The sequence below is a fragment of the Manacus candei genome, unplaced genomic scaffold (genome assembly GCF_025592945.1).
Source record: "Manacus candei isolate 608988 ecotype Guabito, Panama unplaced genomic scaffold, ASM2559294v1 h1tg000050l, whole genome shotgun sequence".
NCBI lineage: Eukaryota > Metazoa > Chordata > Aves > Passeriformes > Pipridae > Manacus > Manacus candei.
Window position 1 is genome coordinate 35,743,749 of NW_026138098.1, and position 25,386 is coordinate 35,769,134.

The window sequence follows — 25,386 nt, forward strand, 5'->3', positions numbered from 1 at the left end:
TAATTTGAAGCAAATTTTAGCCATGCCTGAGAACACCTAGCAGCAAGATTGCCAAGGTGTATAATAACCACTCAGGCCTTGGGCTTTTGTTCTGTGTGAGGCAATGTGAAAACTCCTCTAAATATCTCTGGGGTTTGATGGCATTTTGGAAACTACTGAAAATTTCAATTGACTATTTTGATTATCTCACAAACAGAAGCTCTATAAATAGACTATTTTTTTTTTCCTAAGGAAGTTACTGAAGTTTAAAAAGTAAAATTATTATGTTTGTATCATGCTACTGGATAATACTGTAGGTGCCAAAAATATAAATAGATGTAAAATGTAAAATGTAAAATGTAAAATAGACCTGGTGTGGGTGCAAATTGAAGCCCCAATGTCTCAGCCGGGAGGCAGCTAAAAAAAGTTTGTTACAAATATCAAAATCCCTTCAACTTCTAGCTTCAGTATCTCAGGCAAAATTTGGTCTCTTATGTGGTTTAATACATCAGTGTGACATGTCTTTGGTTAATCAACAGTTTCTGTCTTGTCTTCTTGCATGGAGCACGTAGGCACATGGTGAGGACATGGGGACGTGCAAATGCATTTGCTGCAGAATCCCAGGATGGGTCAGGCCTGGGCACAGCAGTGATCACTGTAATGCCCTCAATCTGCAGTTCAAACCAGAGGAATTTATCAAAATAAGGTACTTGCTAGACTTGGTTGTACCTATAATGGCCATGACACGAGCAGATCGACATCAAACACTGAACAGCAAAACCAGCTCAGCTACACAGGAACAGAGATGATCCTGCCCTGCCTCTGCTGCTCTGCTCATCCTCCAGGCTGGCTCTGAGAGCAGATGAGGAGGAATGACAAATCCCATTCCATAAACTCCAAATGGGAGTCACTACAACCATGGAGAGGTTTGTGGGAATTCACACGTAACGTCGCTGCACGTGTGTGATCTGTCACATGAATGGCCTTGTAGGGACCCATTTGCTTTCAGGTACCAAAGTATTTGCAGATGAAGGTATTGTCTTGAACAGTAAGGGCCATGAGGTTGTGATTTTGTGTTTGACTATGTTTATCAGCGGATAGAGGGCTGATGGAGGAAAAATAGCTGCGAATAGATATGTTTGGAGCCATAAAACATTGCTGAAGGTTTCCTTGGATAGTTCCATTTAAGTGGGAGAAATATTAGCCAAGCCAAGCACAGCCTAAAACAGGCTGACATAAATATTCCACAGACTGGGGGGTGAAAGACTGGGGAAGCTTTTATTCCTGACTCTGCTGTTCAAGCATTCCTGGACCTTATTAAGAGGGAGAGTAGGAGGGAGATTTCAGGAGGACCGGGAGGAGTATGAACAAACATGGAAGAGCAGCCACTTGGTTAAGAAGCACAGTGTAATTATGTTGTGCAATTTCATGTCATCCCTGTTCCAGAAGTCCTTCAGTGCCAGGGAAACACAGAGTGTGAGCGAGGGATTGTGTCTGGGAACATCCGTCTGCTGGTTCTGCCCAGGTTCGTGGTGTGGAGTGTGTGGCTGAAACCACAGCGTTAAGTTTGTGGTCTGGGAGCAGCTGCAGCTCCGTGTTTGCTTAGATAAATCCCAAATCCTTTCCTGTCTCATGCAGGTTTTGCATGTGGTGTCTCTTGCTGTCAGTTTGTACCTGCAGGATAAATGGATCTGATTGAACTCTGCATCTGGTGCAGACTCAGCTTCTCTTGAGGACTAAGGTAGATGTAGGTACCCCATTTTTCCAGAGTGGAAAGGCTGTTCCCAGTTTCTCCTTGGCTGTATTTACTGAGAAGGTCAACCTCCTGTTTCCCACCACTCTTGCTGCATTCCCACCTCCCCAAGCCTCACAACTGGGCAGTTTCTAGGGCTTTTTCTAAAACCAAGGGTGTTGTTTTTTTTTTTGGCCAAACGAACCCCAACCTACCACTTACACTTGTTTTGCTGGGATGGAAGCAGATTGCAGAGCATGCTGTGCTCCAGCAGGGCTGGGGGAGTGGGAGCCTGGGCCACAACAGCAGTGAGGAGCAGCTGGACGTGGGCTGGGACACGCGTGGGCTGGTGAGGACACATCGGCAATTCCTTTCTTCCCCTGGGTTTCTCTCCAACTGCTCGATGACAAAGAGTGTTTCATAGGAAAGGACTGGCACCCTGTGTTCTGCTTTTAGAAAGGAGTCAGTATTAGGAGAGTTGAAGCCTTTTCAGCCTGAATTAGCCAAGTAAAGATAAAGGGATGGAGTGATGGGACAAGGGGGAATGGCTTCCCACTGCCAGAGGGCAGGGATAGATGGGATAGTGGGAAGAAATTCTTCCCTGTGAGGGTGGGGAGGCCCTGGCACAGGTTACCCAGAGAAGCTGTGGCTGCCCCTGGATCCCTGGAAGTGTCCAAGGCCAGGTTGGATGGGGCTTGGAGCAACCTGGGCTGGTGGAAAGTGTCCCTGCCCATGGCAGGGGGTGGAATGAGATTCTCTTTAGGGGCCCTTCCAACCCAAACCATTCTGTGATTGTATAAACCAATTCAAATCATCACTTATGGAAATGCTCAGTTCCTGGCCAGGCTGTTTCAGACAACACCTTTCAGTAGTGACTCCCTGTAATCTCTTGTGTGGGTTATGAACCCCCACGTGTCAAGTTTTCAAAAATCTGGAAAGTTCAGTGCCTTATGGAATTCCCTTTTCTGTTGTGTCTGATTTAACATAAAGCCACACTGAACTCAGAGGTTCCACACTGACCAGCTTGAAATCTCTGCTGGTCTATAATCAGACCTTTTTCTGAGGCACTGTAAAAGTTTGAGTGACCTGCATTTAGAAAAAAATTCACCGAGACTTTTAAAAACTGTTTTTCAGGTTTTATATTATCATTAGCAGTAAATTCTTTAAATAGACTTCAGATGCAGTTGTGAGTTTATGTGGCACAGAGGAAGAAAAAAAAAAGAACTCATAATCTGGTTATAATTTTGGATTTGATCGCTGCCCCTGTGTGCAACCAACCGAGTTCCACCAGCTGTGTGAAACCAGCATTTACATGCAGTAGAAACAGAGGCAGACATAAATATATATGAAATGTATTCAGAAAACAAGAAATAATGCTAAAACAAATCTTACTTTGACTCAAGTTTACTTTCTGTTGCCAAGAAAAATACGACTGAGTTGATTTCCCACAAAAAGTTGACAGTAAATCAGGTTTTCATTGCTCCAATTTGACAACAAAACTTACAATAAAAATGCCAGAATAGTGCTCTTTTCATATTATTAGTAGTTGAGGGAGACTTTTGGAAGATGGTGGTTTTCTAAGAGATTCTAGGAACACCACCTGTATGGCTTTGCAGGAGGAAATAGGGATATTGATTTACAAACCTGGAGCAGATAAGTTGTATTAGTTGTACTAGGGGATACAGTTGCATTTGTGTTTTTTTCTGGTGATAACTTCTAACGTACTTTTCAGGCAAAATCAAATCCTGTTTTTTGCTACAGATGAGGAGAAAAAAAATGTTTGCATGCAAAGCAATCCTGCTGCCACCCCCCCGACCCTACTTAGGGATTTGGGTTCAGGAATTTGCCTTGTAAGCAGCCAAAAAAAGGTAGTGATTAATCTCTGCAGAAAGCAAATTCTGTGAATATTTCAAGAGCTGATTAGTATTCTTTGTTTTCCCGAGTTATGGATAAAAAAGTCATAAATTTCTGCATAAAAATTCAAGAGCAGACTTTGAGAGAAGTGGAGAGATGGAGTTTGATATAGGAGATGATATAGGAAAATGTATGTATTGTAAGCATCCTTATAGGTAGCATTTGCTTAATTAAAATAAAGGGGGTAATTTTCAAAGCTGCTGGAGAGATTTAGGATTCTTGCTTCATAAAGAAGGTGAATTTGCATTCCTTAGCTGTGATAATAGTGCTCTTCATGCTGATTTTTAAAATTCTTATACGAGTTACTTGTTTTGGTGGAGAAGAGGCCGAGTGAAAATGTGGACTTAAAGAAGGTGCTGGAGGGGGAAAAAAGTAAATTTCATGTAGAAATAAATAGGGCAGGCCCAAAGAAATTAATGAGGGTGTTCTTTTAGATGTTCCCAACTAATGCTGCCCTGAGGAGGGAAGGGGGGTTCAGGTAAGGGGGATGTGGCTGGGAGAGTACTTGAAAGACCTTTTTGGAGACCCTTCCCTCTGGCAGTTTCAAACCATTCCCCCTTGTCCTGTCCCTTCATCCCTTGTCCCCAGTCCCTCTCCAGCTCTCCTGGAGCCCCTTTAGGCCCTGGAAGGAGCTCTAAGTTCTCCTTGGAGCCTTCTCTTCTCCAGGTGAACACCCCCAGCTCTCCCAGCCTTTCCTCATAGGAGAGGTGCTTCATCCCTTGAATCATCTTTGTGGCCCTAAAGAAAGAAGGAGAAGTGCTCAAAAACTAGAAATATACCAAAAAATGTTTCATATTCAATGATGGGAGTTGTTTTTCAGGCAGTCATCAGTTGTAGAAACTAAGTTAGTCTTCAGTTACAGCCTTGAAAATGGAGTTAGTCAGGACTGTATTTTACAATGGTTCTACCAATGTGCCCTTTGTGGTCATTCTTACTCATTTTGGGTCAATTCAGTGCATTTTGGTGCACGTGAATGAGCTTCCTTTCAGAGGAAACTAACCCAGAAGCCACATTCTGGTGGGCACAAAAGGCTCTGCTCCCCCTAATCCGGGTGTGAGAGTCCAGCAGAGTGGCTGATCCTTCACGGGGCTCTGAACCACAGGGACGGTGTCAAATCCAGAGGAAAGCCCTGAATTATCAATGGTGTGGATGAAATGGATACAGCAGGACCTGCTCTCACCCCAAAGCCCAGGCTGGTGTAGCAGCCATGGTCCATGGATGTGTTGTCATCTTCCAGTGCCGTGGAAAACTACGGGCTGCAATATCTGTCTCTTTTTATAATGTTAAAATCCAAAGCAATCCCCATCTAAACAGCCTTTTTTGTTGTTGTTGTTGTTGTAAAATAATATACAGAGCTACAAGCCCTTGATGATTAGAGGAAAAGTGTTCTGCAGTGTGTGAACAGCACACAGCATGATGCATCTTCATTACCCAAATGCAAAATGACGGTCATTTATCATAAAATCTGCTGACAATGGGCATTAATCTCCTGGTAAAGCAAGTAGTAAACTCAGATCCTGTGGCATTGCAATTCATTTTGTCCCTCTCTCTCCACTCCACACATGAAAAACTGGTCATTCTCTGGACAAAGTAATTGCAGCCTTAATGGTGTGGATTTTTGTGGGTGAAATATGGAATTATTTTGGTGGGATGTGGATTCAGTGGTGACCGCGGTGTTGGCAGGACGTGCCTGTGTTTCATACCTGCTCCATTTCCTCCCGTCCTCAATCTTACACCAGCTCTGTTTAAAGCAAAGAACAGGAGTTCTTTCATGAGGAAGTTTCAGAGATACATTTTTGTGCTGGAAGCAATCTTTTTCCTTTGAACAACGTGATGGAATAGTTGGACATCTTCAGAAATGCAAACAAATGTCAGTTGTCATGAACTGCATGTTGTTTATTCCTTATAATTGTCTGATTGCACTTTTGTGTCTGTGTGTGTGTGTCTGTATATATATTTATAGAAGAGAGAAATTATTTGGTCAAGCAGACCTGGGGAAAAGTTACACATTCCCACACACGTATGGAGTCCTGGTAATGAAACTTTTACCCATTTTTACTGAGGAAAACTTTGAAAGCTGAGGAAATGTCACCTTTTTTCCCCTTACCGGGTATTTTTTTTGGAAGTCAGCACATCATCTTTGTATTTCCCCATATTTTCAAAGCTAAGAGTTACTTCCTAAATCTGACTGCCCAATGTAAGTGTAATTATTCCACCTCAGAGTAAACCAGCAGTTTAGGTTATTGCAGAGCAAACCAGGTGTCCCTCAATATCCCTGTGTCTGCTTGAAGAGCAGGGCAAGCTGGCTAATTCCAGTGGAACAGACACCTTCTGTACTGGGCAGCCTGGAGGAGAGAAGGCTCCAGGGAGACCTGAGAGCCCCTTCCAGTGCCTAAAGGGGCTCCAGGAGAGCTGGAGAGGGACTGGGAACAAGGGATGGAGGGACAGGACAAGGGGAATGGCTTCCCACTGCCACAGGGCAGGGTTAGATGGGATATTGGGAAGGAATCCTTCCCTGTGAGGGTGGGGAGGCCCTGGCCCAGGTTGCCCAGAGAAGCTGTGGCTGCCCCTGGATCCCTGGAAGTGTCCCAGGCCAGGTTGGAAGGGGCTTGGAGCAACCTGGGCTAGTGGGAGGTGTCCCTGCCCATGGCAGGGAGTGGAATGTGATGAGCTTTAAGGTCCTTTCCAAACCAAACCATTCAGTGATTCTGTGAATTAACAGCCCTGAGAAGAAGTTTTGGTCTTTTCTTGGTCGAGTTGCAGCTCTCTGTGCATTCTGGGTCCTGTTGGGTACATAACTTAGGAACGCTGAAGTCAAACAGAAAGCAGCAACCTCCAAAATGTCTCTGCTTCCTGTGACGTTGTCCCACTTGCTGACAGGTGCTTTGTGAGGAAAGACCTGTATTTTGGCAGAGAAAAGGGAGGTGAAATGAGCCCAACAATGTGAAATTCTATTTGACAGCCCACCAGTAGGAAGTTACAATGTGCTCTCTGCTATTCTGGCTCTCTCACTCCCCACAGGGAGCCCTGGGCTCTCTTCCCTGTGCCCACCAGGCTCTCCTTGGCACAGGAAAGGTGAAAAGCCAACCCAGTCGGTGCCTGGAGGCCAGAATGCTTGTTGAACATTCCCTGGGCATTCTGAGCTTCCAGATGGAATGGTCTCACCTGGGTAAACCCTGGAGAAAGGGCCCCCAAAATACTCCCAGCCCCCTGAGTGTGTTCCTCATCCCAGGGAGGACTCACACACACACAAAAGGCTGGAAAGTGCCAGTCAGGGATTTTACTGCTCAATATTTTATGCTGGGGAAGGGCAGAGAATATATTTGAGTCTAAACAAATTACAGATAAGTGCCTGATATGTTTTAGGGCAGGTGTTTTATAAGAATAAAAATTGCTATGAATTTTTCCTTGATTTTTGAGTTGACAGCCTTCATGAAAATATGTAAACTACTTTAATGAAAACCTCAGGCTTTGTTTTCTTGTTATTTTTCTTATTCAAAGCTGCATTTATCAGGAATAAAATAGCAGATATCAAAAACTATGTGTTCTGCTCTTCTCTATTCATTTGGAAGGTGAAAACTACTTAAAGGCAAGTACATGACATTAGTTGCTCTTCTTAATCAGTAATTAAAATATGAACAATATCATTAATCTTCTATTTATACTTTCCAGGTGATAAACATATAATCTCACCAGCTATGTTTGAGAAGTGCAGTTAAGTTACTGTGATAATTTCCCTTTTAATATGGACATGTTTTTGCTGAAAATGATTTCCAAAATGCTCTCTCCAATAATCTACTTAATAACCTGTATTCCTTGAGGCTGAGTTCAACTCACTTCCTGAAAACTACATGACTTTTTTCCTTGCATCCCTTATCTTTCAGTTTTCTGTTTTTAAATTCAGTCCTGTTTTAAGATGTCTGTGTGGACATACAATGAGAATAATGCAGGGAAAAGAGGGTTGGGTTGGTTGGAAATACACATCTCATGACCAGAATTACCTCTCTTCAAGTCATGTTTCCACTTGTGAATTCTAGCTGGGATTTCAAACACGGGAGGTGGAAATGTGTCAGGTTCCTTTTCCTGGGCACTTTGCACTGAACTCAGGTGGCAACATAAACTGCAATGAAAAGAAGTATTTCTTTCCTATGAAAAATTCAGGTAAAGCCTAAAAACTTAATGAACAACGTTAAACAGTTGTTGTACAGTGACAGGAACTGATTCTTGCCAAAGCAATTGTCGTGGCAGTATTCCCATTCCACTTCTAAATGCTCCTCTATTGGTTTGATGTTGCTGTTGGAGTGGTGAGCTGTAAAATCATCCTGGAATTCCAGAGTGTCCTTTCTGTTGGGAGTTGTTGTTGCTGAGTCTGTGTGATTTATTTAAGGATGAGTAAAGGGTAGCAAAGTTCTTGTTTTTGTCAGCTACTTCCTTTGGAGAAACTGAATAAGTTACTTTTCCCATTTTTATCTCTGGTCTCTTACAAAAACTTGGAGTGTTTATTTCCATATGGGGATAATGGACTCTGATGTGTGAATACTGTGCCAAAGAGATCCTGAAAAGTACATGCAGATTAGGTTTTTTCTTAGGTCAGGTTTTGAACAAAGAGTAATCAAGAAGGTCCTAAGTGAGAAGTGGGATAAAAAGCAAAATTCTGATCAGCAGGTGATTTTATCTGGCTGTGGGGATGGTTCCTTCTGCTGAGACAGTGAACAGCTCAGACTGCAGCAATGTGGGGGGCTTGAGCTATTGAGATTTATAGGAAGCATTTACTCAGTACAGTTCCCAAAGGAAATTATTATTTAAAGTGGAGATGGAGCAGATGAATACAGGAATTATAAGAAGCTGGCGAAGGCAGATAAGGAGCTGGGAAGAGAGGGGACCAGGAGGGGAGGAACTGAGAGGTGAACTCCCAGGTTGCAGGGGAGGTATTGGAAGCATTCCGAAGGGAAAGGTCCTGTGACCAGCCCCCTGTAATTCTTCTTTAATAACCTTGACACAAGGTCTTTGATACGGGTTTTTAAACTCCTGTAATGCTGTGAAGGACAAAAACATTATACAACAGAATTTTGTTGGCTTTGTGGATTAGTATAACAAAGGCAGGACAAAATTGAATAATCATAAGCACACTGCCATTCTGTTAGGGACTAAGAGCAGGGGGTTGCTATAAACAAGTTTCAACATATGGAAATTCAACTTTTTTAAAAAACAAGTGTTTGTTTGTAGCACATAGCTGAAACTGTCATAATTACAACATTTTCCAGAACACCTGCTCAGCAAAGAGCTGTGATTTCCCCTGAAGAGTTGAGAGCTTAGGTATTCCATAAATTCAGAATAAATAAACCCTTAGTTTTTAAATATCGGGTTCTGAGCCTTATTCTATCAAGTTCAAAGCAGCTGCAGGTGTGACCCCCTGACCTTGCATGAGGAGTAGGAAGGTGCCAGACTACCAAGGTGCAGGTTATTATTGTGGCAGCTGAGGAACTGATCTTCATGTAACCAGCCCATCTGCCTCCTCCCCTGCAAAAGTTCCCAAACAAACCAAAAAACTGGAAACAAGCTGGTGTGGATCTCATGCACTAAGTGAGCAGCCCTGTTCTTTGAGGTAAGAAAGCTCAGGATGGGGGGAGCTGGAGCAGGAGCTCAGCCACGGAGACAGAACTGGAGGCAGAGCAATCTCTGGAATGAGGGGATGTCCAGCAGGAATCTGAGGGATAAAGTGGTACAGTTTTGGCTCTGGGAGGGAGGAGTGGAGCAGGACACTCAGTGTGGGTCAGATCAGCCTGGTGAAAGGCAAACTGATGTGATCCCACCTCACAGAAGAACCAGCATGTGCTGTGGGGGTCCAGCTTACTAAAGTGGGTGTCAAAATATGGTGACACCTCTCTTATGTGGGGCTGACCAGGGGACAGCTGGGTGTCCTCAAATCAGCTTCTTGCAGGAACTCAGGAACTCTGAAAGGAGCACTGACACACTGCCTTCAGGGGCATCACTCACCAACCTTTCCTCTAGTTGAAGAATCCTAGAACTACTGAGAAAGAGGAAAAAAAGAGGGGGCGTTTTATCACAGAATCATAGAATCACAGAATGGTTTGGGTTCAAAGGGACCCTAAAGGCCATCTCATTCCAAATCCTGCCATGGGCAGGGGCATCTTCCACTATCCCAGGTTGTTCCAAGCCCCAACCAACCTGGCCTTGGACACTTCCAGGGATGGGGCATCGTAGCACAATCTCACCTCCAGAGTAGCAGCCCCAGAGTCGTACCAAAATGACACCATGGTAGTAAAAAGGAGCAGATGAACCTCAAAATGGACCCTCATCAGTGAAATATGGGTATGCTCTACTCTGTGGCTGACCCTCTGAGGATTGGGGATTAAAGCCAAAAAGATGAGAGAGAAAAGGAATGTTCTACAGATCAGCAAAAAAAATTGGTCAAAAGAGATGAAACAGAAGGTAGGACCAACTGATCGGGTTTGTGAGTGAGAGGATGACAGCAGTACAGTCTCCAGAGAATCTGTGCACAAACCTGTGATACTCAACTGATAAATGAACTGCAAAAGAGGCAGAGTGTGCTGCTGATGCTTTTATTTGAGCAATGAAACCGAGTGCTGACTGTGGAAAACTGCCGGAGGACTGAGCAAAACAAAGTGCCTGGGCAGGGCAGTGGCAGGTGAAATCCTCTGGAGGTGGGTGCAAAGTGAAGAGGACAAAAATCCCAGCCATGAGGTGATGAATGCTGAGCTGGCCATTGCCACTAACTGACCAAAACGTTGGGCAGAGCTGGAGCTGTGACCTGCAAAGGATGCTTTCCTGAGGTTCGTCGTAACAGAATCATCATAGAATGGCCTGGGTTGGAAGGGCCCTTAAAGCTCATCTTCTTTCACCCCCTGCCATGGGCAGGGACACCTCCCTCTAGCCCAGGGTGCTCCAAGCCCTGTCCAACCTGGCCTTGGATGGGATGGGCAGCCACAGCTTCTCTGGGCAACTTGTTCCATGTTAACTTTAGTTATGGAAGTTTCGTAATGGGGGCTGTAAAATGTAAAGCCTTTTTTTCAGGAAGCAACTGAACTGCAAGTGTTTGGGGATCAGTTGGGAGTTTAGGGGAATTCTCCCATGGGATGAACATCTCTGCCCTTCCTTAGGGGCTGCTTCTGTCAGGGAGGGACTTCTGGGCTTGATGGACCCTCCTGTGAAGGGCTGATCATGGCTTGTCATGGAGCTTAAAGTGGGAAGAGCAAGGAGCTGCTGTTGGTGGAGCTGCTAAAAAATCCCCAACTGAAAGGAATTTCAGGCTGTGCCTGGTGAGTAGGAACAGGGAGATGTTTGCCCAGTTGTACAAGGCTCACTCACACTATCATATGTGGTTTGGTTCCTTGTCATCACATGAAGATCAATTTAAAATCTGAGAGTCAATAGAAGGACAAGTGTGCCTCCATCCCTCCCTGTTACAGGACTGACTGGGATTTCATTGCTTTTGTAGCAAAATAAAGAGATGTCCAGTTTTTAAAAATACAATGAGGGTTCAAATATGAGGAAATAGAACCTATTAATGTGGATAGAGGGGCTAATGGACTTCAATGTGTCTTGAGTGTGTTTAAATTGGAAACTGGAGAAAGACGAGTTAAATTCCAGAAGGACTTTCCAAACGCAGCTGGGACACAAACCCACTGTTTTTTCAAGATGAATTTCATGGCAGGGATGAGATTTCTGAGTAGAAGCCCACCTGCAGTTCTCAGGAATAGCTTGCAACACTGGGAGCTGGGCCCCCAATTTGTGGGTGTCCCCAGGCTTTGAAGAAAGCAGACCTGAAGGATCTGTCAGGTGTATTTGCTGTTGTACAGTAATGCTGTGTTGTACAGTCATACTGGATATTCCTCTGCCTTGGCACTTCACAGGTTGCCTCGTGAGTCCAGGAGGACCTTTTTGCCTTGATGTTGACTTGATTTCTGGGGTGTTTCCCTTCCTCCAGCACAGTTGGATTGGTCTTGCAGAGTCCTACGGGTGTTTTCCTGTGATGAATTCAGCCACCTCAAGGTTCTGCAGTGTCAGTCAGACCCTCCCCTTTTCTCCTCCACTTTCCCCATCATATACCATAGCTCTGGAGACTTTCCAACTCATCTCCTAAGCATCATAACTCCATAAAGGTTGCAGTTGGCAGTGGAAGCTGGAGATAAATGACTCTTACCCACAGTCTGCTGAGGTCTTCCTGTTGCTCCGTGGACATCCCTGGATGGATGAATCCTTCTCACAAGAGGTGGATGGTGACACTTGGATGCAGAAGCCTGGATTTCAGCTCAGGACACTCATGTTAGATCTGTTAGGATCTAAAATATTTGGAACCATAGACAGCACAGATGCTACAAGTCCCCAGGTCCATTCTGCCATTTTAAAGCCACTTAATTGTAGAAACTAATGGAGATCTCTTATGAAAGAATAAAAAAGGCAGATTAAAACAATGTTATGAACATGAGACCCTACGTCATGTGAACTATCACATTGTCATCAACTTGGGTTTTGTGACAGATTTAGGGCAATGGAAAATATCTCCCTATACTGAGGTGTGTCATTGCAAATCCAGTGTTCACATATTTTGACAGGAGTGAAAAACTCATGAGGGCTTGAAACTAATTTTATATTCGTTTGTTTTTTGGTTTACAATGAAAAGAAACTGTAATATTGTGGGGATTTTAAAAACAAACAGAAAACTGTACACATATAAAATGATGGAACGTGGCGTCCCTGTTAGCTTACATCCAACAGGACCCTAAAGGACAGATGTTCTGGGAGAACAGATATCCATTAGAACATGATGGAAGGGGGAGATTTTGAAAGGTAGCCAGAACCTACAGATGGAAACTTTAAATAAATAAAAATCAATTTCTAAGTAGCCAGTATAAATAATGCAGGGGATGTGTGGCACGTTCTGGATGGTGCAGCCCAGCAAACAAACCCGCCTGTGCATTCTGAGCGGGTCAGAAGGGATGGAGCAGCCTTGCAATGGGATTAGCTGAGGGGGAGCCAGAGCCAGCCATCCATCCTCCTGGGCATTTGCAAAAGGACTGTCAGGACAGAAGGAGTAAAGACTTGGCAGAATCTGTTTTTTGAGCAGTGCTCTTTCTCCTCCCTGCTGCTGTAACAGTTAATTTGGGGATGCTCCATCCTTGATGAGTCTTTTCGCCTATTTTGAGGATCATTAAAGGCAAAAGGAGAGGGAGGGGATGTAGAAGGACATCATGTGTAAGACTGTATGAAGTGATAAAAGATGGGTAAAAAGAGTCGTCCCACTTGGTCCAATATTTTCATATTTTTTTAACAGAGGAAGTTTTTTTGGCATAGTCTCAGGAACAAAAACAGAGTCTCCTTTTGAGAGTGGCCCCTCCGGTGTCCCAGCAAGTCACAGGTAACCTCAGCAGCAGCAGAGGGTAAAAGCTTTGCTGAGTCACATATCAAAAGAGTTTGGGGATTGTTCACTTTAAGAAACCAGCCACAAAACTCAGAAGATTTTTAATGTCCAAGCAACAACCAAGAGAGTGTTCACTTAGAAAGAAACCCCACACTGGCAGCAGGAGTTGATTTAATTGTGCTGATTGTGAAACAGAGAACAACTGTGAGAAGGCAATGGTGAAGCTCAGTGTGGCACTGCTGGCCTGCTCTAAGGAGAGAAATAATTTAGCATTGGACACTGAGGAGCAGAAACCTTGTGTGAAGACAGATAAAATCGTGGTTTTCCTGGCAAATACAGCTGCCTTTGTTTTGAACGGGAATGCAACTTTCCACTTTGTGGAGCACTTCAAACCCCAACTCCTGCCAAAAAAAAAAAAAATATCAGATGGCTTCCATGAAGAAGTTATAAAATACTCCAGTAGGAGCAAAATGGTCTAAAAATCTCTCATCATGTTGTCTTCAGAGCTGTCCTTCTCTTAATTTCAGACCAGGGTCAGGCTCATTGCACCATGAGCTGTAAATCTAGTCCTGTAGCCCCTTCCATGTGAAATCCACGTGAAATCCAGTGTCCCCTCAGCAGGTTTGCAGGTGACTCTGAGCTGGGGGTGCAGTGACACACCTGAAGGACGGGGCCATCCAGGGGGACCTGGACAAGCTCGAGCAGTGGCCCCTGGGAATCTCAGGAGGTTTAACAAGGCCAAGTGCTGGTGCTGCCCCTGGGTCAGGAGAACCCCTGGATCAATCCAGGCTGAGGATGAGCAGATGGAGCAGCCCAGGCAGAAGGCCCTGGGGGTGCTGGTGGGGCAGAGGCTGGACCTGCCCCGGGCCCAGAAACCCCCCGTGCCCTGGGCTGATCCCCCAGCGTGGGCAGCAGGGCAGGGGGGGATTCTGCCCCTCTGTCCCTCAGGGGAGACCCCCCTGCAGAGCTGCTCCAGCCCTGGGAACAGCCCAGCAAGGACATGGAGCTGCTGGAGCCAGTCCAGAGGAGGCCACGGAGATGATCCCAGGGCTGGAGCCCCTCTGCTCTGGAACCAGGCTGGGAGAGCTGGGGGGGTTCACCTGGAGAAGAGAAGGCTCCAGGGAGATCTGAGAGCCCCTTCAGTTCCTAAAGAGGGCTTATAAAACAGAGGGAGAAGGACTTTTCACATGGGCAGAGTGTGTCAGGACAAGGGGCAATGGTTTTAAAGTGAAAGAGGAGAGATTTAGATTGGATAGTAGAAAAAAATTGTTCCCTGTGAGGGTGGGGAGGCCCTGGCCCAGGTTGCCCAGAGAGGCTGTGGCTGCCCCTGGATCCCTGGAAGTGTCCAAGGCCAGGTTGGACAGGGCTTGGAGCAACCTGGGCTAGTGTATGAGCAACCCCCATGGCAGAAGTTTGGAAGAGAATGGTTTTATGGTTTTAGTGATTCTGTGATTTCTGTACTATTTTCCACTCCCTTAATGCCTGACTTGCTTTTTTGCATCACAGCTGTGCATTACACAGTACAAGAAAATATCTATATATGTCGGGTTTCAGCTCACATATTTTTCCAAGGGTAAAGCACTGACATTAGAGGAACCAATTTAGAAATCCATGTTATTAAATAAATGCTTACTGATAAACATTCTGATAAGGGTTTGATGCAAGAGGGAAGTTGCTGGCAAAAGTTTGTCATAAATTAAAGACTTCACATTAATTAGCATTAGAAGACTTTGCATTTCCATGTGCTAAAAACCAGTGGGAAGTTAAACAACATGCAACTCCTTAGTGAAACCTTGTATGTAGTTATTTTGCCTGGCTGTTTAAAAAAAGGTCTCCCTGTTGCTGTGATAAAACCTGCCATGGATAATTGGACTGATTTGATTTAATAAAAGGCTCTGCCTTTTTGTTCTCTAGTTTCTGGCAATTTGGGTGTTCTGGGAATCAGTTTTGCCACTGCGTTCTGTCACTAGGTGGCTCTTTTATAGGGAATGCTTTAGCAAAGTACAGGATAGGAGTGCCAGGTGACTGGCCAGGTTTGGTTTGGGTTGGGTTGGATTGGTTTGAATTGGATTGGATTGGTCTGGTTTGGTTTGGTTGGGTTTGGTTTGGTTTGGGTTGGGTTGGATTGGTTTCGTTTGGTTTGGGTTGGATTAGATTGGATTGGTTTGATTTGGTTTGGTATGGATGGGTTTGGTTTGGATTACATTAGACTGCTTTGGTTTGATTTGGTTTCATTTAGTTTGGTTTGGTATGGTTAGGTTGAGTTTTGTTTTGTTTGGTTTGGATTGCATTGGACTGGTTTGGTTTGGTTTAGTTTGGGGGGATTTGTTTTGATTTGGTTTCATTTAGTTTGGCTTGGTATGGTTGGGTTGAGTTTTGTTTTGTTTGGTTTGGATTGGATTGGACTGGATTGGATTGGATTGGTTTGGCCAAGGGCCCCTGGGCTGTGCCAGCCATGGTGTGGGCACAGGCCCAGGGCAGTGCCCGTCCCTGTGCTGGCACCGCTGAGGGACTTCCAGGGCTGTGCCCAGTTCTGGGCCCTCAACAGGAGAGACCCAGAGGGGCTGGAGCGTGTGCAGGGAAGGGAACGGAGCTGGGAAGGGGCTGGAGCAGCAGGAGGGGCTGAGGGAGCTGGGGGGGCTCAGCCTGGAGAAAAGGAGGCTCAGGGGGGACCTTCTGGCTCTGCAAGTCCCTGACAGGAGGGGGGAGCCGGGGGGGGTCGGGCTCTGCTGCCAGGGAACAAGGGACAGGAGGAGAGGGAACGGCCTCCAGCTGTGCCAGGGGAGGCTCAGGGTGGATATTGGGAAAAAAAGTTTTCACAGCAAGGGTTGTAAAGCATTGGCACAGGCTGCCCAGGGCAGGGGTGGAGTCACCATCTGTGCAAGTGTTTAAAAACCACGTGGATGTGGCACTTGAGGACATGGTTTAGTGGTGAACATGGTGGTTGTGCTTGTCAGTTGGAGTTGGTGATCTCGAAGGTCTTTTCCAACCTTAACTTGATTCTGTGATTCTGTGACCTCTCCTGTGCTGCCCATCTCTGTGTGTTAGTAGCCAGACTGGTACATTCAAGCAAGCTTAAGGGCAAGACTGTCCTTTGTTACAACAACAATGACTTTATTCTTCAGAAACTAGGATTACTTTTATTAATTTTGCTGCAGTAGCTGCATTGCTGTTGTTTCTCTCAAAGCAGTGGTACTTGCACATTAAAAATGTTGTGTTAGTGCAGTGCTGTTTTCTTACTGCATCTGTCTCTCCAACTAACCCTGGGGGCTTATTTCTCCAAACACAGATTTACCTTATTTTCACAGTGATCTACATTCTCTGTACTAAAACAATGCCATAAGGAACAAATTGTTGGTTACACTGTTAATCAAACAACATCACAGTGGGAGCCAGCCAGCAGCACCAGCAATTACAGTTTATTAGACAACTCTTCTTAAACAGTTGATATTCTTACACATGATATTATGTGTTTGCTAATAGGCCACATATCTTATTTATGCATTTCACCCTCCTTTACCTACACCAGTAGTTATGCTCCAAGCACATGCTTTTGCACATAAATAGGATCATCATTTGGAGCTAATCCAGTTTACAGATTCTCTCAGTCAAGCAACAGCAGGTCTGATTTGAATAGTCAAACTGGAAGCCCCCTGCTGTCATTAGCCCTCCATCAGTGTTGTTCAGGTTCTTTTCAGTATCTGAGCTAATATAAAGCTCCTCTGATAACCCAGATCTTTCCTCCTGCTTGTGCTGTGTAGTTTTACAGATGGGTAAACCCAATGTCCCTTTTATGGTTGCCTTTGCCATAATGCCACTTAATTGTAAAATAAGTCATTGTTGGGGTTTCCAAGGAGAGAAGTGAGACTGAGAAATATTAAGGAAAGTACCTGTGGTTTAACTCTATCCCAGCCAAAACCAGGACAGGTTGTCTTTAAGGGAATTTGAAACTGGTGCCAGTAAGAGGAATTCCTGCATGGAAGTCAGAGGGGATTTTGCAATTCTGGCTTCCCCAAGAGGAGTGGCAGCCAAATCTGGGCTCTCTGCCTGAAGAAATGGGCCCTCCTTGGAGTATGATGCTCTTACATTCTGACTTTATTCCCTGTATATATTTCTGTCTGTGGGTTAAGAAAATTAATCCTTTTAAAAGTTTTTATTTGATTCGAACTGAGGCCAGACTTTTCTTGGTTAAAATCTGCCATTATTATTTCTGTGGATAGTGTAAAAGTCCTCCCTGACTTAAGAGTAAAATATTTCCTTGGTAAGAATAAATAACATGCACACTGACCTTTCAGTCCCAAGGAGAGTGTCTGCCTAAGAGCTTCACAGCTCCCTGCCTCAGTGCAGGTTGACATTTGCAAGGTTGATAAGTCGGTTATTTGGATGTAAATCGACATGGAAGGAAAAACAGTTCCAGTAGTTGTGATAAGAGTCCACTTTTTCTCAGTTTAGTATAATATAATGCACAGTAGATCACAGAAACCCACCATCAATGCATAGTTTAAATGGGGGCTGCTATTACGTGTCAGTGTGGAGATCTGGAAAGGGAGAGAGTTAAAATTTAATTGATTAAAGAGGAAAAAAATGCCTATCAGGGATTTTGCCCACTATGCCTTAAAGCATCTTTGCAAGCAACTATCCGTGGTGATAGTATTTTAGGGATTAGAAGCAGGCTGTGGAATATGAGTCATCTTGAATTCTAATCGAGATGTGCAAGCCTCTGATGCAGAGAACTGAGAAAAATGAAAGTTTGGAGGTTTTTTTCTTCCTCTGAAGACCCTGTAACTTCCATCGGTGTTTCTGGTCACCAGGAAGGTCAGTGGTTTGCTCTGGCCACAGCAACAACCAGTTCTGAATAAACTTGTACTTTATTATTCTCTATCTTCCCACTCATAGATCTTCTTTTTGGAGATATGGGCAAGTTGTTACACTCATCATTGCTGTTCTGGGCAGATAAAGCTGTTTATTTAGAGGCTTCCCAGCTTATTCTGTGCTTCTGACACTCAAGGACCAGTGACTAATTCAGTGTTTCATTAAACATGACTGTTTAAGATCATACTGACTGTGTAAGACTTTCTGCTTCTGAGTTCTTCACGATGATTGCAAACTTTTTAATCCTTCTATGGAGAGGGCTCACAGAACACACTCCTGGTGTTCTCTTGTTACATGTTTTTAAGCACATGCAGGCCACTCTGTACTGGAAGCTGTTCCAAATCAAGCTGAAGCTGAGACAGAGCATCCTGGTTTTGCTGCATCCCAGGAGACTTTGAGCACAATATTCCCAAAACTGCATGTTGAAAGGTGGGAATGTCAGCCTTTCTCCTCTCCTGGCAGTGCTGGCTGAGTGAAGCAGCAGGTTTGGAGCTGTGGGGGATGACCCTGCCCCATGCTCTGCCCATGGGCTGTGTGTGAGAGCATTGCCCTCGGGGGCTTTGCTGCCTGTCCCTCTGCAGGAGTGACCTGTGATGGCCTGGCCTGTGACACAGACTTTTCAGCTCCCTCTTCAAACACTTTCTGAGCACTGTCTTGGAGTGATTTCATGTTATTTGGGGGTTGTTTTGGGCTTTGTCCCTCCACTGAGTGAGTGATGCCAGGCCCTGGCAAGGCCACTTGGTGTGTCCTTCTGTAAGACAGGTATTGAAGAGATCACACCCTAAATTAATTCCTGGAACTTTTACCAGGACTGATCCAATTACTTACTGGCCCTTGTCTTGAAACTCCCATTCCTGACAGAAAAGTGGCCCACAGTACATTTGCTACACACACATGAGGCCCTCCTGGGATATTCCCATGCTTTTATTTATTCACTCTGTCCCCTGTTCTCACCTCAAGCCTGGAAGTTGCTATTAAGTTTGTAGAAAAAGAGTCTTACAGAATACATGTATATTCATCTACTTCAAAATTATTGGCAAAGCCAACACCATCTCCTTCAGCCTCTGAGACCTGCGAGTCAGCAGAGTGAAACAGCCCACTGCCTTTTATTAGGTGTTATGCACTTGACAGCCAAGTCAAATGCCAGGCTTGGAGAGCAGTAATTCAGTTCCTGACTAATCCACTGAGTGTGTCGTTCCTGTCCTCCAGAGAAACGTGTGACCTCTGCAGTCAGCTCCAGCTTGAAATAAGACCTCCTTGGAGGTCTCTAGATTTTCAGTGTCTGAATCCCTCCTTCACAACCCTGTTTCACTTTCCAGAGCCTTCAGCAGCATGGCTTTGGAACTGGGGAACAAATGAGAATCCCCAGACAGCAGGGGCAGAGTCGTTGTGGTGCTGTCTCATCAAAAGTAATGAGAAAACTGATTTTTAGTGGTCATCTTGGAGCAAGTCTGGAGAAGGCCCCAAGATGATCAGAGGGATGGAGCAGCTCTGCTGGGAGAGTTGGGATTGTTCAGCCTAGAGAAGAAAAGCTTTGGGGTGACCAAATTGTGGCCTTCCAGGGCCTGAAGGGCCCAAGAGGAAAGATGGAGAGAGACTATTTCCAAGGGCCTGGAGTGGCAGGACAAGGGGGAATGGCTTCCCACTGCCAGAGGGCAGGGTTAGGTGGGATATTGGGAAGGAATTGTTCCCTGGGAGGGTGGGGAGGCCCTGGCACAGGTTGCCCAGAGAAGCTGTGGCTGCCCCTGGATCCCTGGAAGTGTCCAAGGCCAGGTTGGACAGGGCTTTGAGCTAGTGGAAGATGTCCCTGCCCATGGCAGGGGGTGGAGTGGGATGGTCTTTGAGATCCCTTCCAACCCAAACTATTCTGTGATTCTGTGATATTCTTTTTGTGGAAAACCCAGCCTTGAATCAAACTGAAGCACTTCATTACTTCACTTTGGTTTTAAAGGTTGCTGCCCTGAACGCTTTTTCTCTGCCTTAAGTTGGTTTTGGTATATGCAGCAATTAATTGCCCTAAAGCATGGAGAGACTCCCTTCCTCAGCCCCCTGGTGTGTGGGGACAGTGCTCACCTGCCTTCTCATGCTAAGCTTTTTGGACTAGAGCTGAAAGCTTCATCCTTGCAGTGTGCAGCAGTTTGCAAAGGGCTGCTGAGCACTGGAAGGAGCTGCTCAGGGCAGTGGTGGAGTCTCCATCCCTGGAAGTGTTCAAAACACGTGTGGAGGTGGCACTTGAGAACATGGGTTAGTGGTGAACTCGGTGGTGGTGCTGGTTGATGGTTGGATTCGATGCTCTAAAAGGTCTTTTCCAGCCTTAACTCTTCTGCTCTGTTCTGTTTGGTGAAGCCTCCTTGGTGCAGAGAACAGTGCTGCAGAGTGAGAGTTTCTTGTTCTCCAGCTCTGCGTGGAGGGGGCCCAACATGCAGCCTTTAAACACAAGCAGAGCTCAGTTATGCTGAGATCACAGGAAAATAAGCACAAAGACCCACAAAACCTTGGTGGGCTGACAGAAAATAGATCTTAATTGTGCTTTTGCTAAGCCAACTCCATCAAGGCCCCTGAAGCTGCTGCTTCCTTGTCTTCTATGTCCAAGTTGTTTCACTGTTTTACTACAGACCAATGTGTTACTTTACTAACAGAAACTACTCTGTCTGACATAACGTTGCCTTGAGGTGAGTCAGAGGGTTCAGCAATCCCAGAGCTGCAAGTCATAGAACCTTTGAGGTTGGAAAAGACCTCCAAGGTCACCCAGTCCAACCTCTGATGGAGTACCACCATGTCCATCAAACTGTGGTGCCGTGTTTGTTCAGGAGTTTGCTTGTGATAATTTTATTTTACTCTAAGGAAAATTGGAAAACAAAATTACTTTTTTTCCTCTTCAGCATATTTTTACTTAAATGTGCTGTTCATGTTCCAATGGGTGATGCTGTATTTAATATATTAGTGGGAAAGTTTAAAAATTTCATTTCACTATCATGTAGATGAAGAGTTGAGGGTCCTAACATGTGCCAAGAGTTAGGCAATTTATTTAATGAAGATTCCCAGTCTGCTTTTTGTAGTTACTCTGAGGATCAAAGCAAGATTTCTCAAAGGACACTAAAATCTACTGAGAGTGTCTGTGCAGTGAGGAAAAGAGCTTCTCCTCTGTCACTGAATAAGTAAATAAACACAACTAATGGCCAAAGGTGATGATGAAAACGTTTTAAGGATAAACTTTTAAAAATAAACTGAAGGATTGACCAAGAGACAAAGAGCTAATGTGCTGAAGTGGAATTAGTTAATATTCATATTTGTAAATTTGTAAGTAAAATGAAACTGTAATAATTCAACTTCCATCTGCATGGAAATTCCTCAAAATCTTGACATTTCTTCTCTTTGTGTTAGATGGGGTTACAGACCCAACAGATGCCAAGTATTGGTCATGTAAAATTACATTTAAATACCTTGGGGTTTCTAAGGATCATAGAATATAAACCCACAGGGTAACTCCACTCTACCAGCTTCAGAGAGGTGAAAGACTGCTCAAGCCATGAAAGCAACCAGTCCAGTTGTCCATGCTCTCTGCATTCATGATTTCAGAGCATCTCCTGAGCCACCTGCACCTAATCATTGCAAGGGCATTTTCACAGTCTGAGTTGTGATTCCAGTGGGAAACACTGACATGAAAGAATTTAAGCAAACCTACTATTTTAAGCAACTGCTCTCTGGTGTAAGCAGCTGGTTCAAACTCCACTGCATGCCTTCCTCTAGGATTGGAACCAGGATTCATCCTGGGGATTTGTTTTAAAGAGAAAAGATTATGCAAGAAGGAAAATCTGCAATCTCTCACCTTTTTTTTTTTTTTCCCCTGAAGAAACACGTAGCAGCCACCATTCCAACACAGAGGCAAATTGAATATACATGTCCTTATTGTAACATCTCATTCAACATGTCCCTCTCTCCTTTTTCCTCTCAGATGTCTCAGGAGCTTTTGAAATGTTAAAAGGTGAATGAGACAAAACCAAACCATGAACAGATACCCCTTGGAAAAATACAATAGATAAAGACATCACTGCTGCTGAAGGTGACAAAGAGTGATGAGAAAATTACATTTTCTGTGCTTCTGCCAGCCCTATTGGAAAGCTTTGCTGTGATATTTTAATTTTGTCTGATTAGATATAACTGATCTGCAGTGAGGGTAATTCTTTTCTTACACAATTGGGATGAAGAAAGGTAGGATCACTCCTCAGTTGATCAGGATAAAACCTCTTTGGGATAAGAGTGGTCTCACCCAACAGCCTCTCTGGGGTATGAATTGGTGGCTCTTTCATTAACTTAACCCTTCTTGCCTCTTTGCCTTCTTCCTGATTGTTCCTTATTTACTTGTCACCAGCTTCAGCAGGACCTCTGACAGGACCTAAGCAAGATAATTTGGATGGTGAAAGGGGGAGACACTGAGAAGGAAAGCAGATTAGCTCTCTTAGAATAGGGTTTGAAATAAATTAATTCACAGTTGTATACTTAAATTTTCTCTCTTTCACCTAAATCAAGGTGTTGAGAAAACGAGTGGATGTGACACTTCACAATATGGTTTAGTGGCCACGGTGGTATTTGGTCCAAGGTTGGAATTTATGATCTTGGAGGTCTTTTCCAACCTTAATGATTCTATTTTCCTTTTGAATCATAGTTCCACTGTGAGTGCAATTTATATTTCTGCCTCCCTTTTTCACACACAGGTGTAAATTTTGGTCAGTGGCATTGTTTTATTCAGAAAAGTGCAACAGCAGGGGTTGGGCTCTCTTGCTCTTTGCCAGGTTGTTTCAGGTGAATGTCCTGCTGGTATCTTTAAAATAGAGTCCTAGAGCCTGATACTGTCTTTTACAAGGGAAGGCTGAGGGAGCTGGGGCTGTTCAGCCTCCAGAGCAGAGCCTGAGAGGGGCCCTCAGCCATGGCTGGAGGGGCTGCAGGGAGGGGGCAGAGGATGGAGCAGGCTCTGCTCGGGGGGCCCAGCAATGGCACAAGAGGAACGGGCAGGAACTGATGGCCAGGAAGTTCCAGCTGGACAGGAGGAAGAACTTGTTGGCTGGGCAGTGCCCCAGCCCTGAAGAGAGAGCAGAGAGGGGGTGGAGTGTCCTCCCTGGGGCTATTCCAGAGCTGGCTGGACACACTCCTGTGCCCTGTGCTCTGGGCTGGCCCTGCTGGAGCAGGGAGGTGGCACCAGATCCCCACTGTGGTCCCTTCCAGCCTGACCCATCTGGGATAAACACACCCACAGCAGCACTGAGCCCAGAGAGGAAAGGAGGATTGTGGGTCTGATGCTGCCCAGAAGAGCAGATTCTTGTGGGCAGACACCAATAATCCAGCACCAGGATAATTTGAGATATTCCTAAAGCTTTATCCCTGCAGGGGACGTGGCCAGGTTGCTCAGCAGGATGCACAGGTACCCCTGCAATTTGGAATTCAAATATCCAGGGATTTTGCTTTCACCTGTAAATCACTGAGTGTGAAGACTCAAGTTCATTTTGCTCCAATTAAAGTTTGAAGATGGCAGTGCTGATGGTGGGGACTGAAACCTTCCCCTGTTCCCATTAAGACAGTTTGTGTATTGCAGTTTTTTATTTCTATTTTTAATGCTCATAACAGCTCTGCTTGCCAGAAGCTTCTCAGTGTAGTTGCTAATGAGAGAATGAAAATAGATTTTGGAATGTTTGTAGAAATCTTTGGATTAAATGTGTGTATTTTGAGTGACTTACCCCCCCTGTATGTATGCTAACAGTGCATTCACAAAAGCCTTCCTAATTTGCCAGTGGCCTAAGGAGCCAAATGGTTTCCTGTTGCTGTGAAAATTTACTGCTGTGGTATTTGTTTTGCCAATTTTTCTGCATAACCATATGGTCAAGAAATTTGAGGTGAAAGGCCTTAAAGTGGAGCCAATACCTCTGAGGTTTTGCTTTCTGTTCATCTTAGTTATCATCCTGATCTTGCATAATTTAAAGTTATTATTTTTATGAACAGGTAGAAATTGTAAATCAGCATCCATTTACCTTTGCTAACAGAGCTAATGCCTACACTGGTAATGCACAGCTATCACTGCATCTGGATTTGTGTGTTTACACAAAGTTGTGTCTCTGTTTGAGATGTATCTTCTTGTATTGATTTCTTTGGTTAAAATACAGACCTCTGTTTGTATGAATGCTGGAGGGAGTTTCAGCACAGTTTTTGGATTACTTGCAGAGGAGCAAACCATAAGCAAACAGTTTTTTTTAAAGAATCCAGCTCCTCCTAGTTTGTATTCAATTCCATGGTTATTTTCCAGTGGGAGGCACAGGAAGGTTGGGGTTGTCTCAGCTGCTTGTAGAGGATTCTTTAATTCTGCCTGGTTTGTTTCAGTTTTGGCCTCTCTGCCTGGGCCAGGCAGTTACTGGCTCACACCTGAGGAGATTTTGGGGTGTGAGCAGGTCCTTGAGATGATGCACCTGTGGAGTCATTCTTCTCCATGCCTCTGATCACCCCCTCCTCTTCCAGCAGGCACTAGGGGTGTGTCTTCCCAGTGGGAAGATCCAACCTCTCATCCATTTCTTACTCTTTGTGGTTGGGAGGTAAGAACTTCTCAAGGTGTTTGAAAGCTGGGCTTTGATTTAATCTGTTTGAGTGCAAGTGAGAGATGAGGGTAAAGGCTGCGTGGTAGAAGAGGAACAACCTCCTGGCAAAAGGTTCCAGCCAGTGGGAAGAGTGCAGTGTAACCTGTTCTAGCTTAAAAGAGTGAAAGTCCCACTAGCAGTGCTTTTCCCCTCAAGAAAAAGTGTGCCCTCCTCTGTGGATGTGGCTCTGGGCACCTTCACTGAGTGATGAACACGTGGCATATTTCTACTCAATCAGCCCAAGGCTGTTTTCATGCAGAACTACTGCTGCAAGGCCTTGCCACACATCTGTTCCTTCTTCATTGCCACCCTTTTGGAGCTCAGTGTTTGAATCATGATCTCACAGAATCACAGAATCATTAAGGTTGGAAAGGACCTCCAAGATCCTCAAGTCCAACCTTCAACTAATTCCACCACGCCTGTGGCATATTCTTACTGTTCGTTCTTGTTTGCATCTGCCTTTTACATTCACCTTGAACTTCTCCTCACTTTCTTGCTCTGCCTTTGCATTTCCTCCTCCTGAAAGGGAGAGTGCCATCACCTAAAGTGAACTTCTCCAAGGAGACAGTTGTCTCCTTGTCTGCTGTCCCTGCCTTCGTGACATATAGAGATCTATATAATGGATGATAGAAAAATTATTGACTTTCGTTCTGTTCTGAGCATGAATAATATTGTCCCAACTTTTCATTCCTATAGGCTCTCTCTGTGTGACGCTGCAGCAACTCTGTGGAGTATGAAGAAGGCTCAGAAGTCCATGTAAGTGTGTATTTTCACAAATGGGAATTGCCAAAGCAGCTCTCTAGCCCTTTTTAAATCTGAGGGAATTGATACAACAGGGAACACTGATGGAAAAAAGGGATGAGACC

General features: G+C 44.7%; 2 protein-coding genes across 15 annotated transcripts in view; one reads left to right on the forward strand and one right to left on the reverse strand.

Moving 5' to 3' along the window:
- LOC127476606 (uncharacterized) overlaps window positions 1–25,386 on the reverse strand; it is a 623,146-nt gene that overhangs the window by 572,405 nt on the left and 25,355 nt on the right. The window lies entirely within an intron of this gene.
- PCDH15 (protocadherin related 15) overlaps window positions 1–25,386 on the forward strand; it is a 670,595-nt gene that overhangs the window by 266,499 nt on the left and 378,710 nt on the right. For all 14 annotated transcript variants that reach the window (XR_007906667.1, XM_051799597.1, XM_051799600.1 and 11 more), the window contains one exon: window positions 25,217–25,276. The gene's annotated coding sequence lies outside the window, so the exon portion shown is untranslated. The remainder of the gene's footprint in view (window positions 1–25,216; window positions 25,277–25,386) is intronic.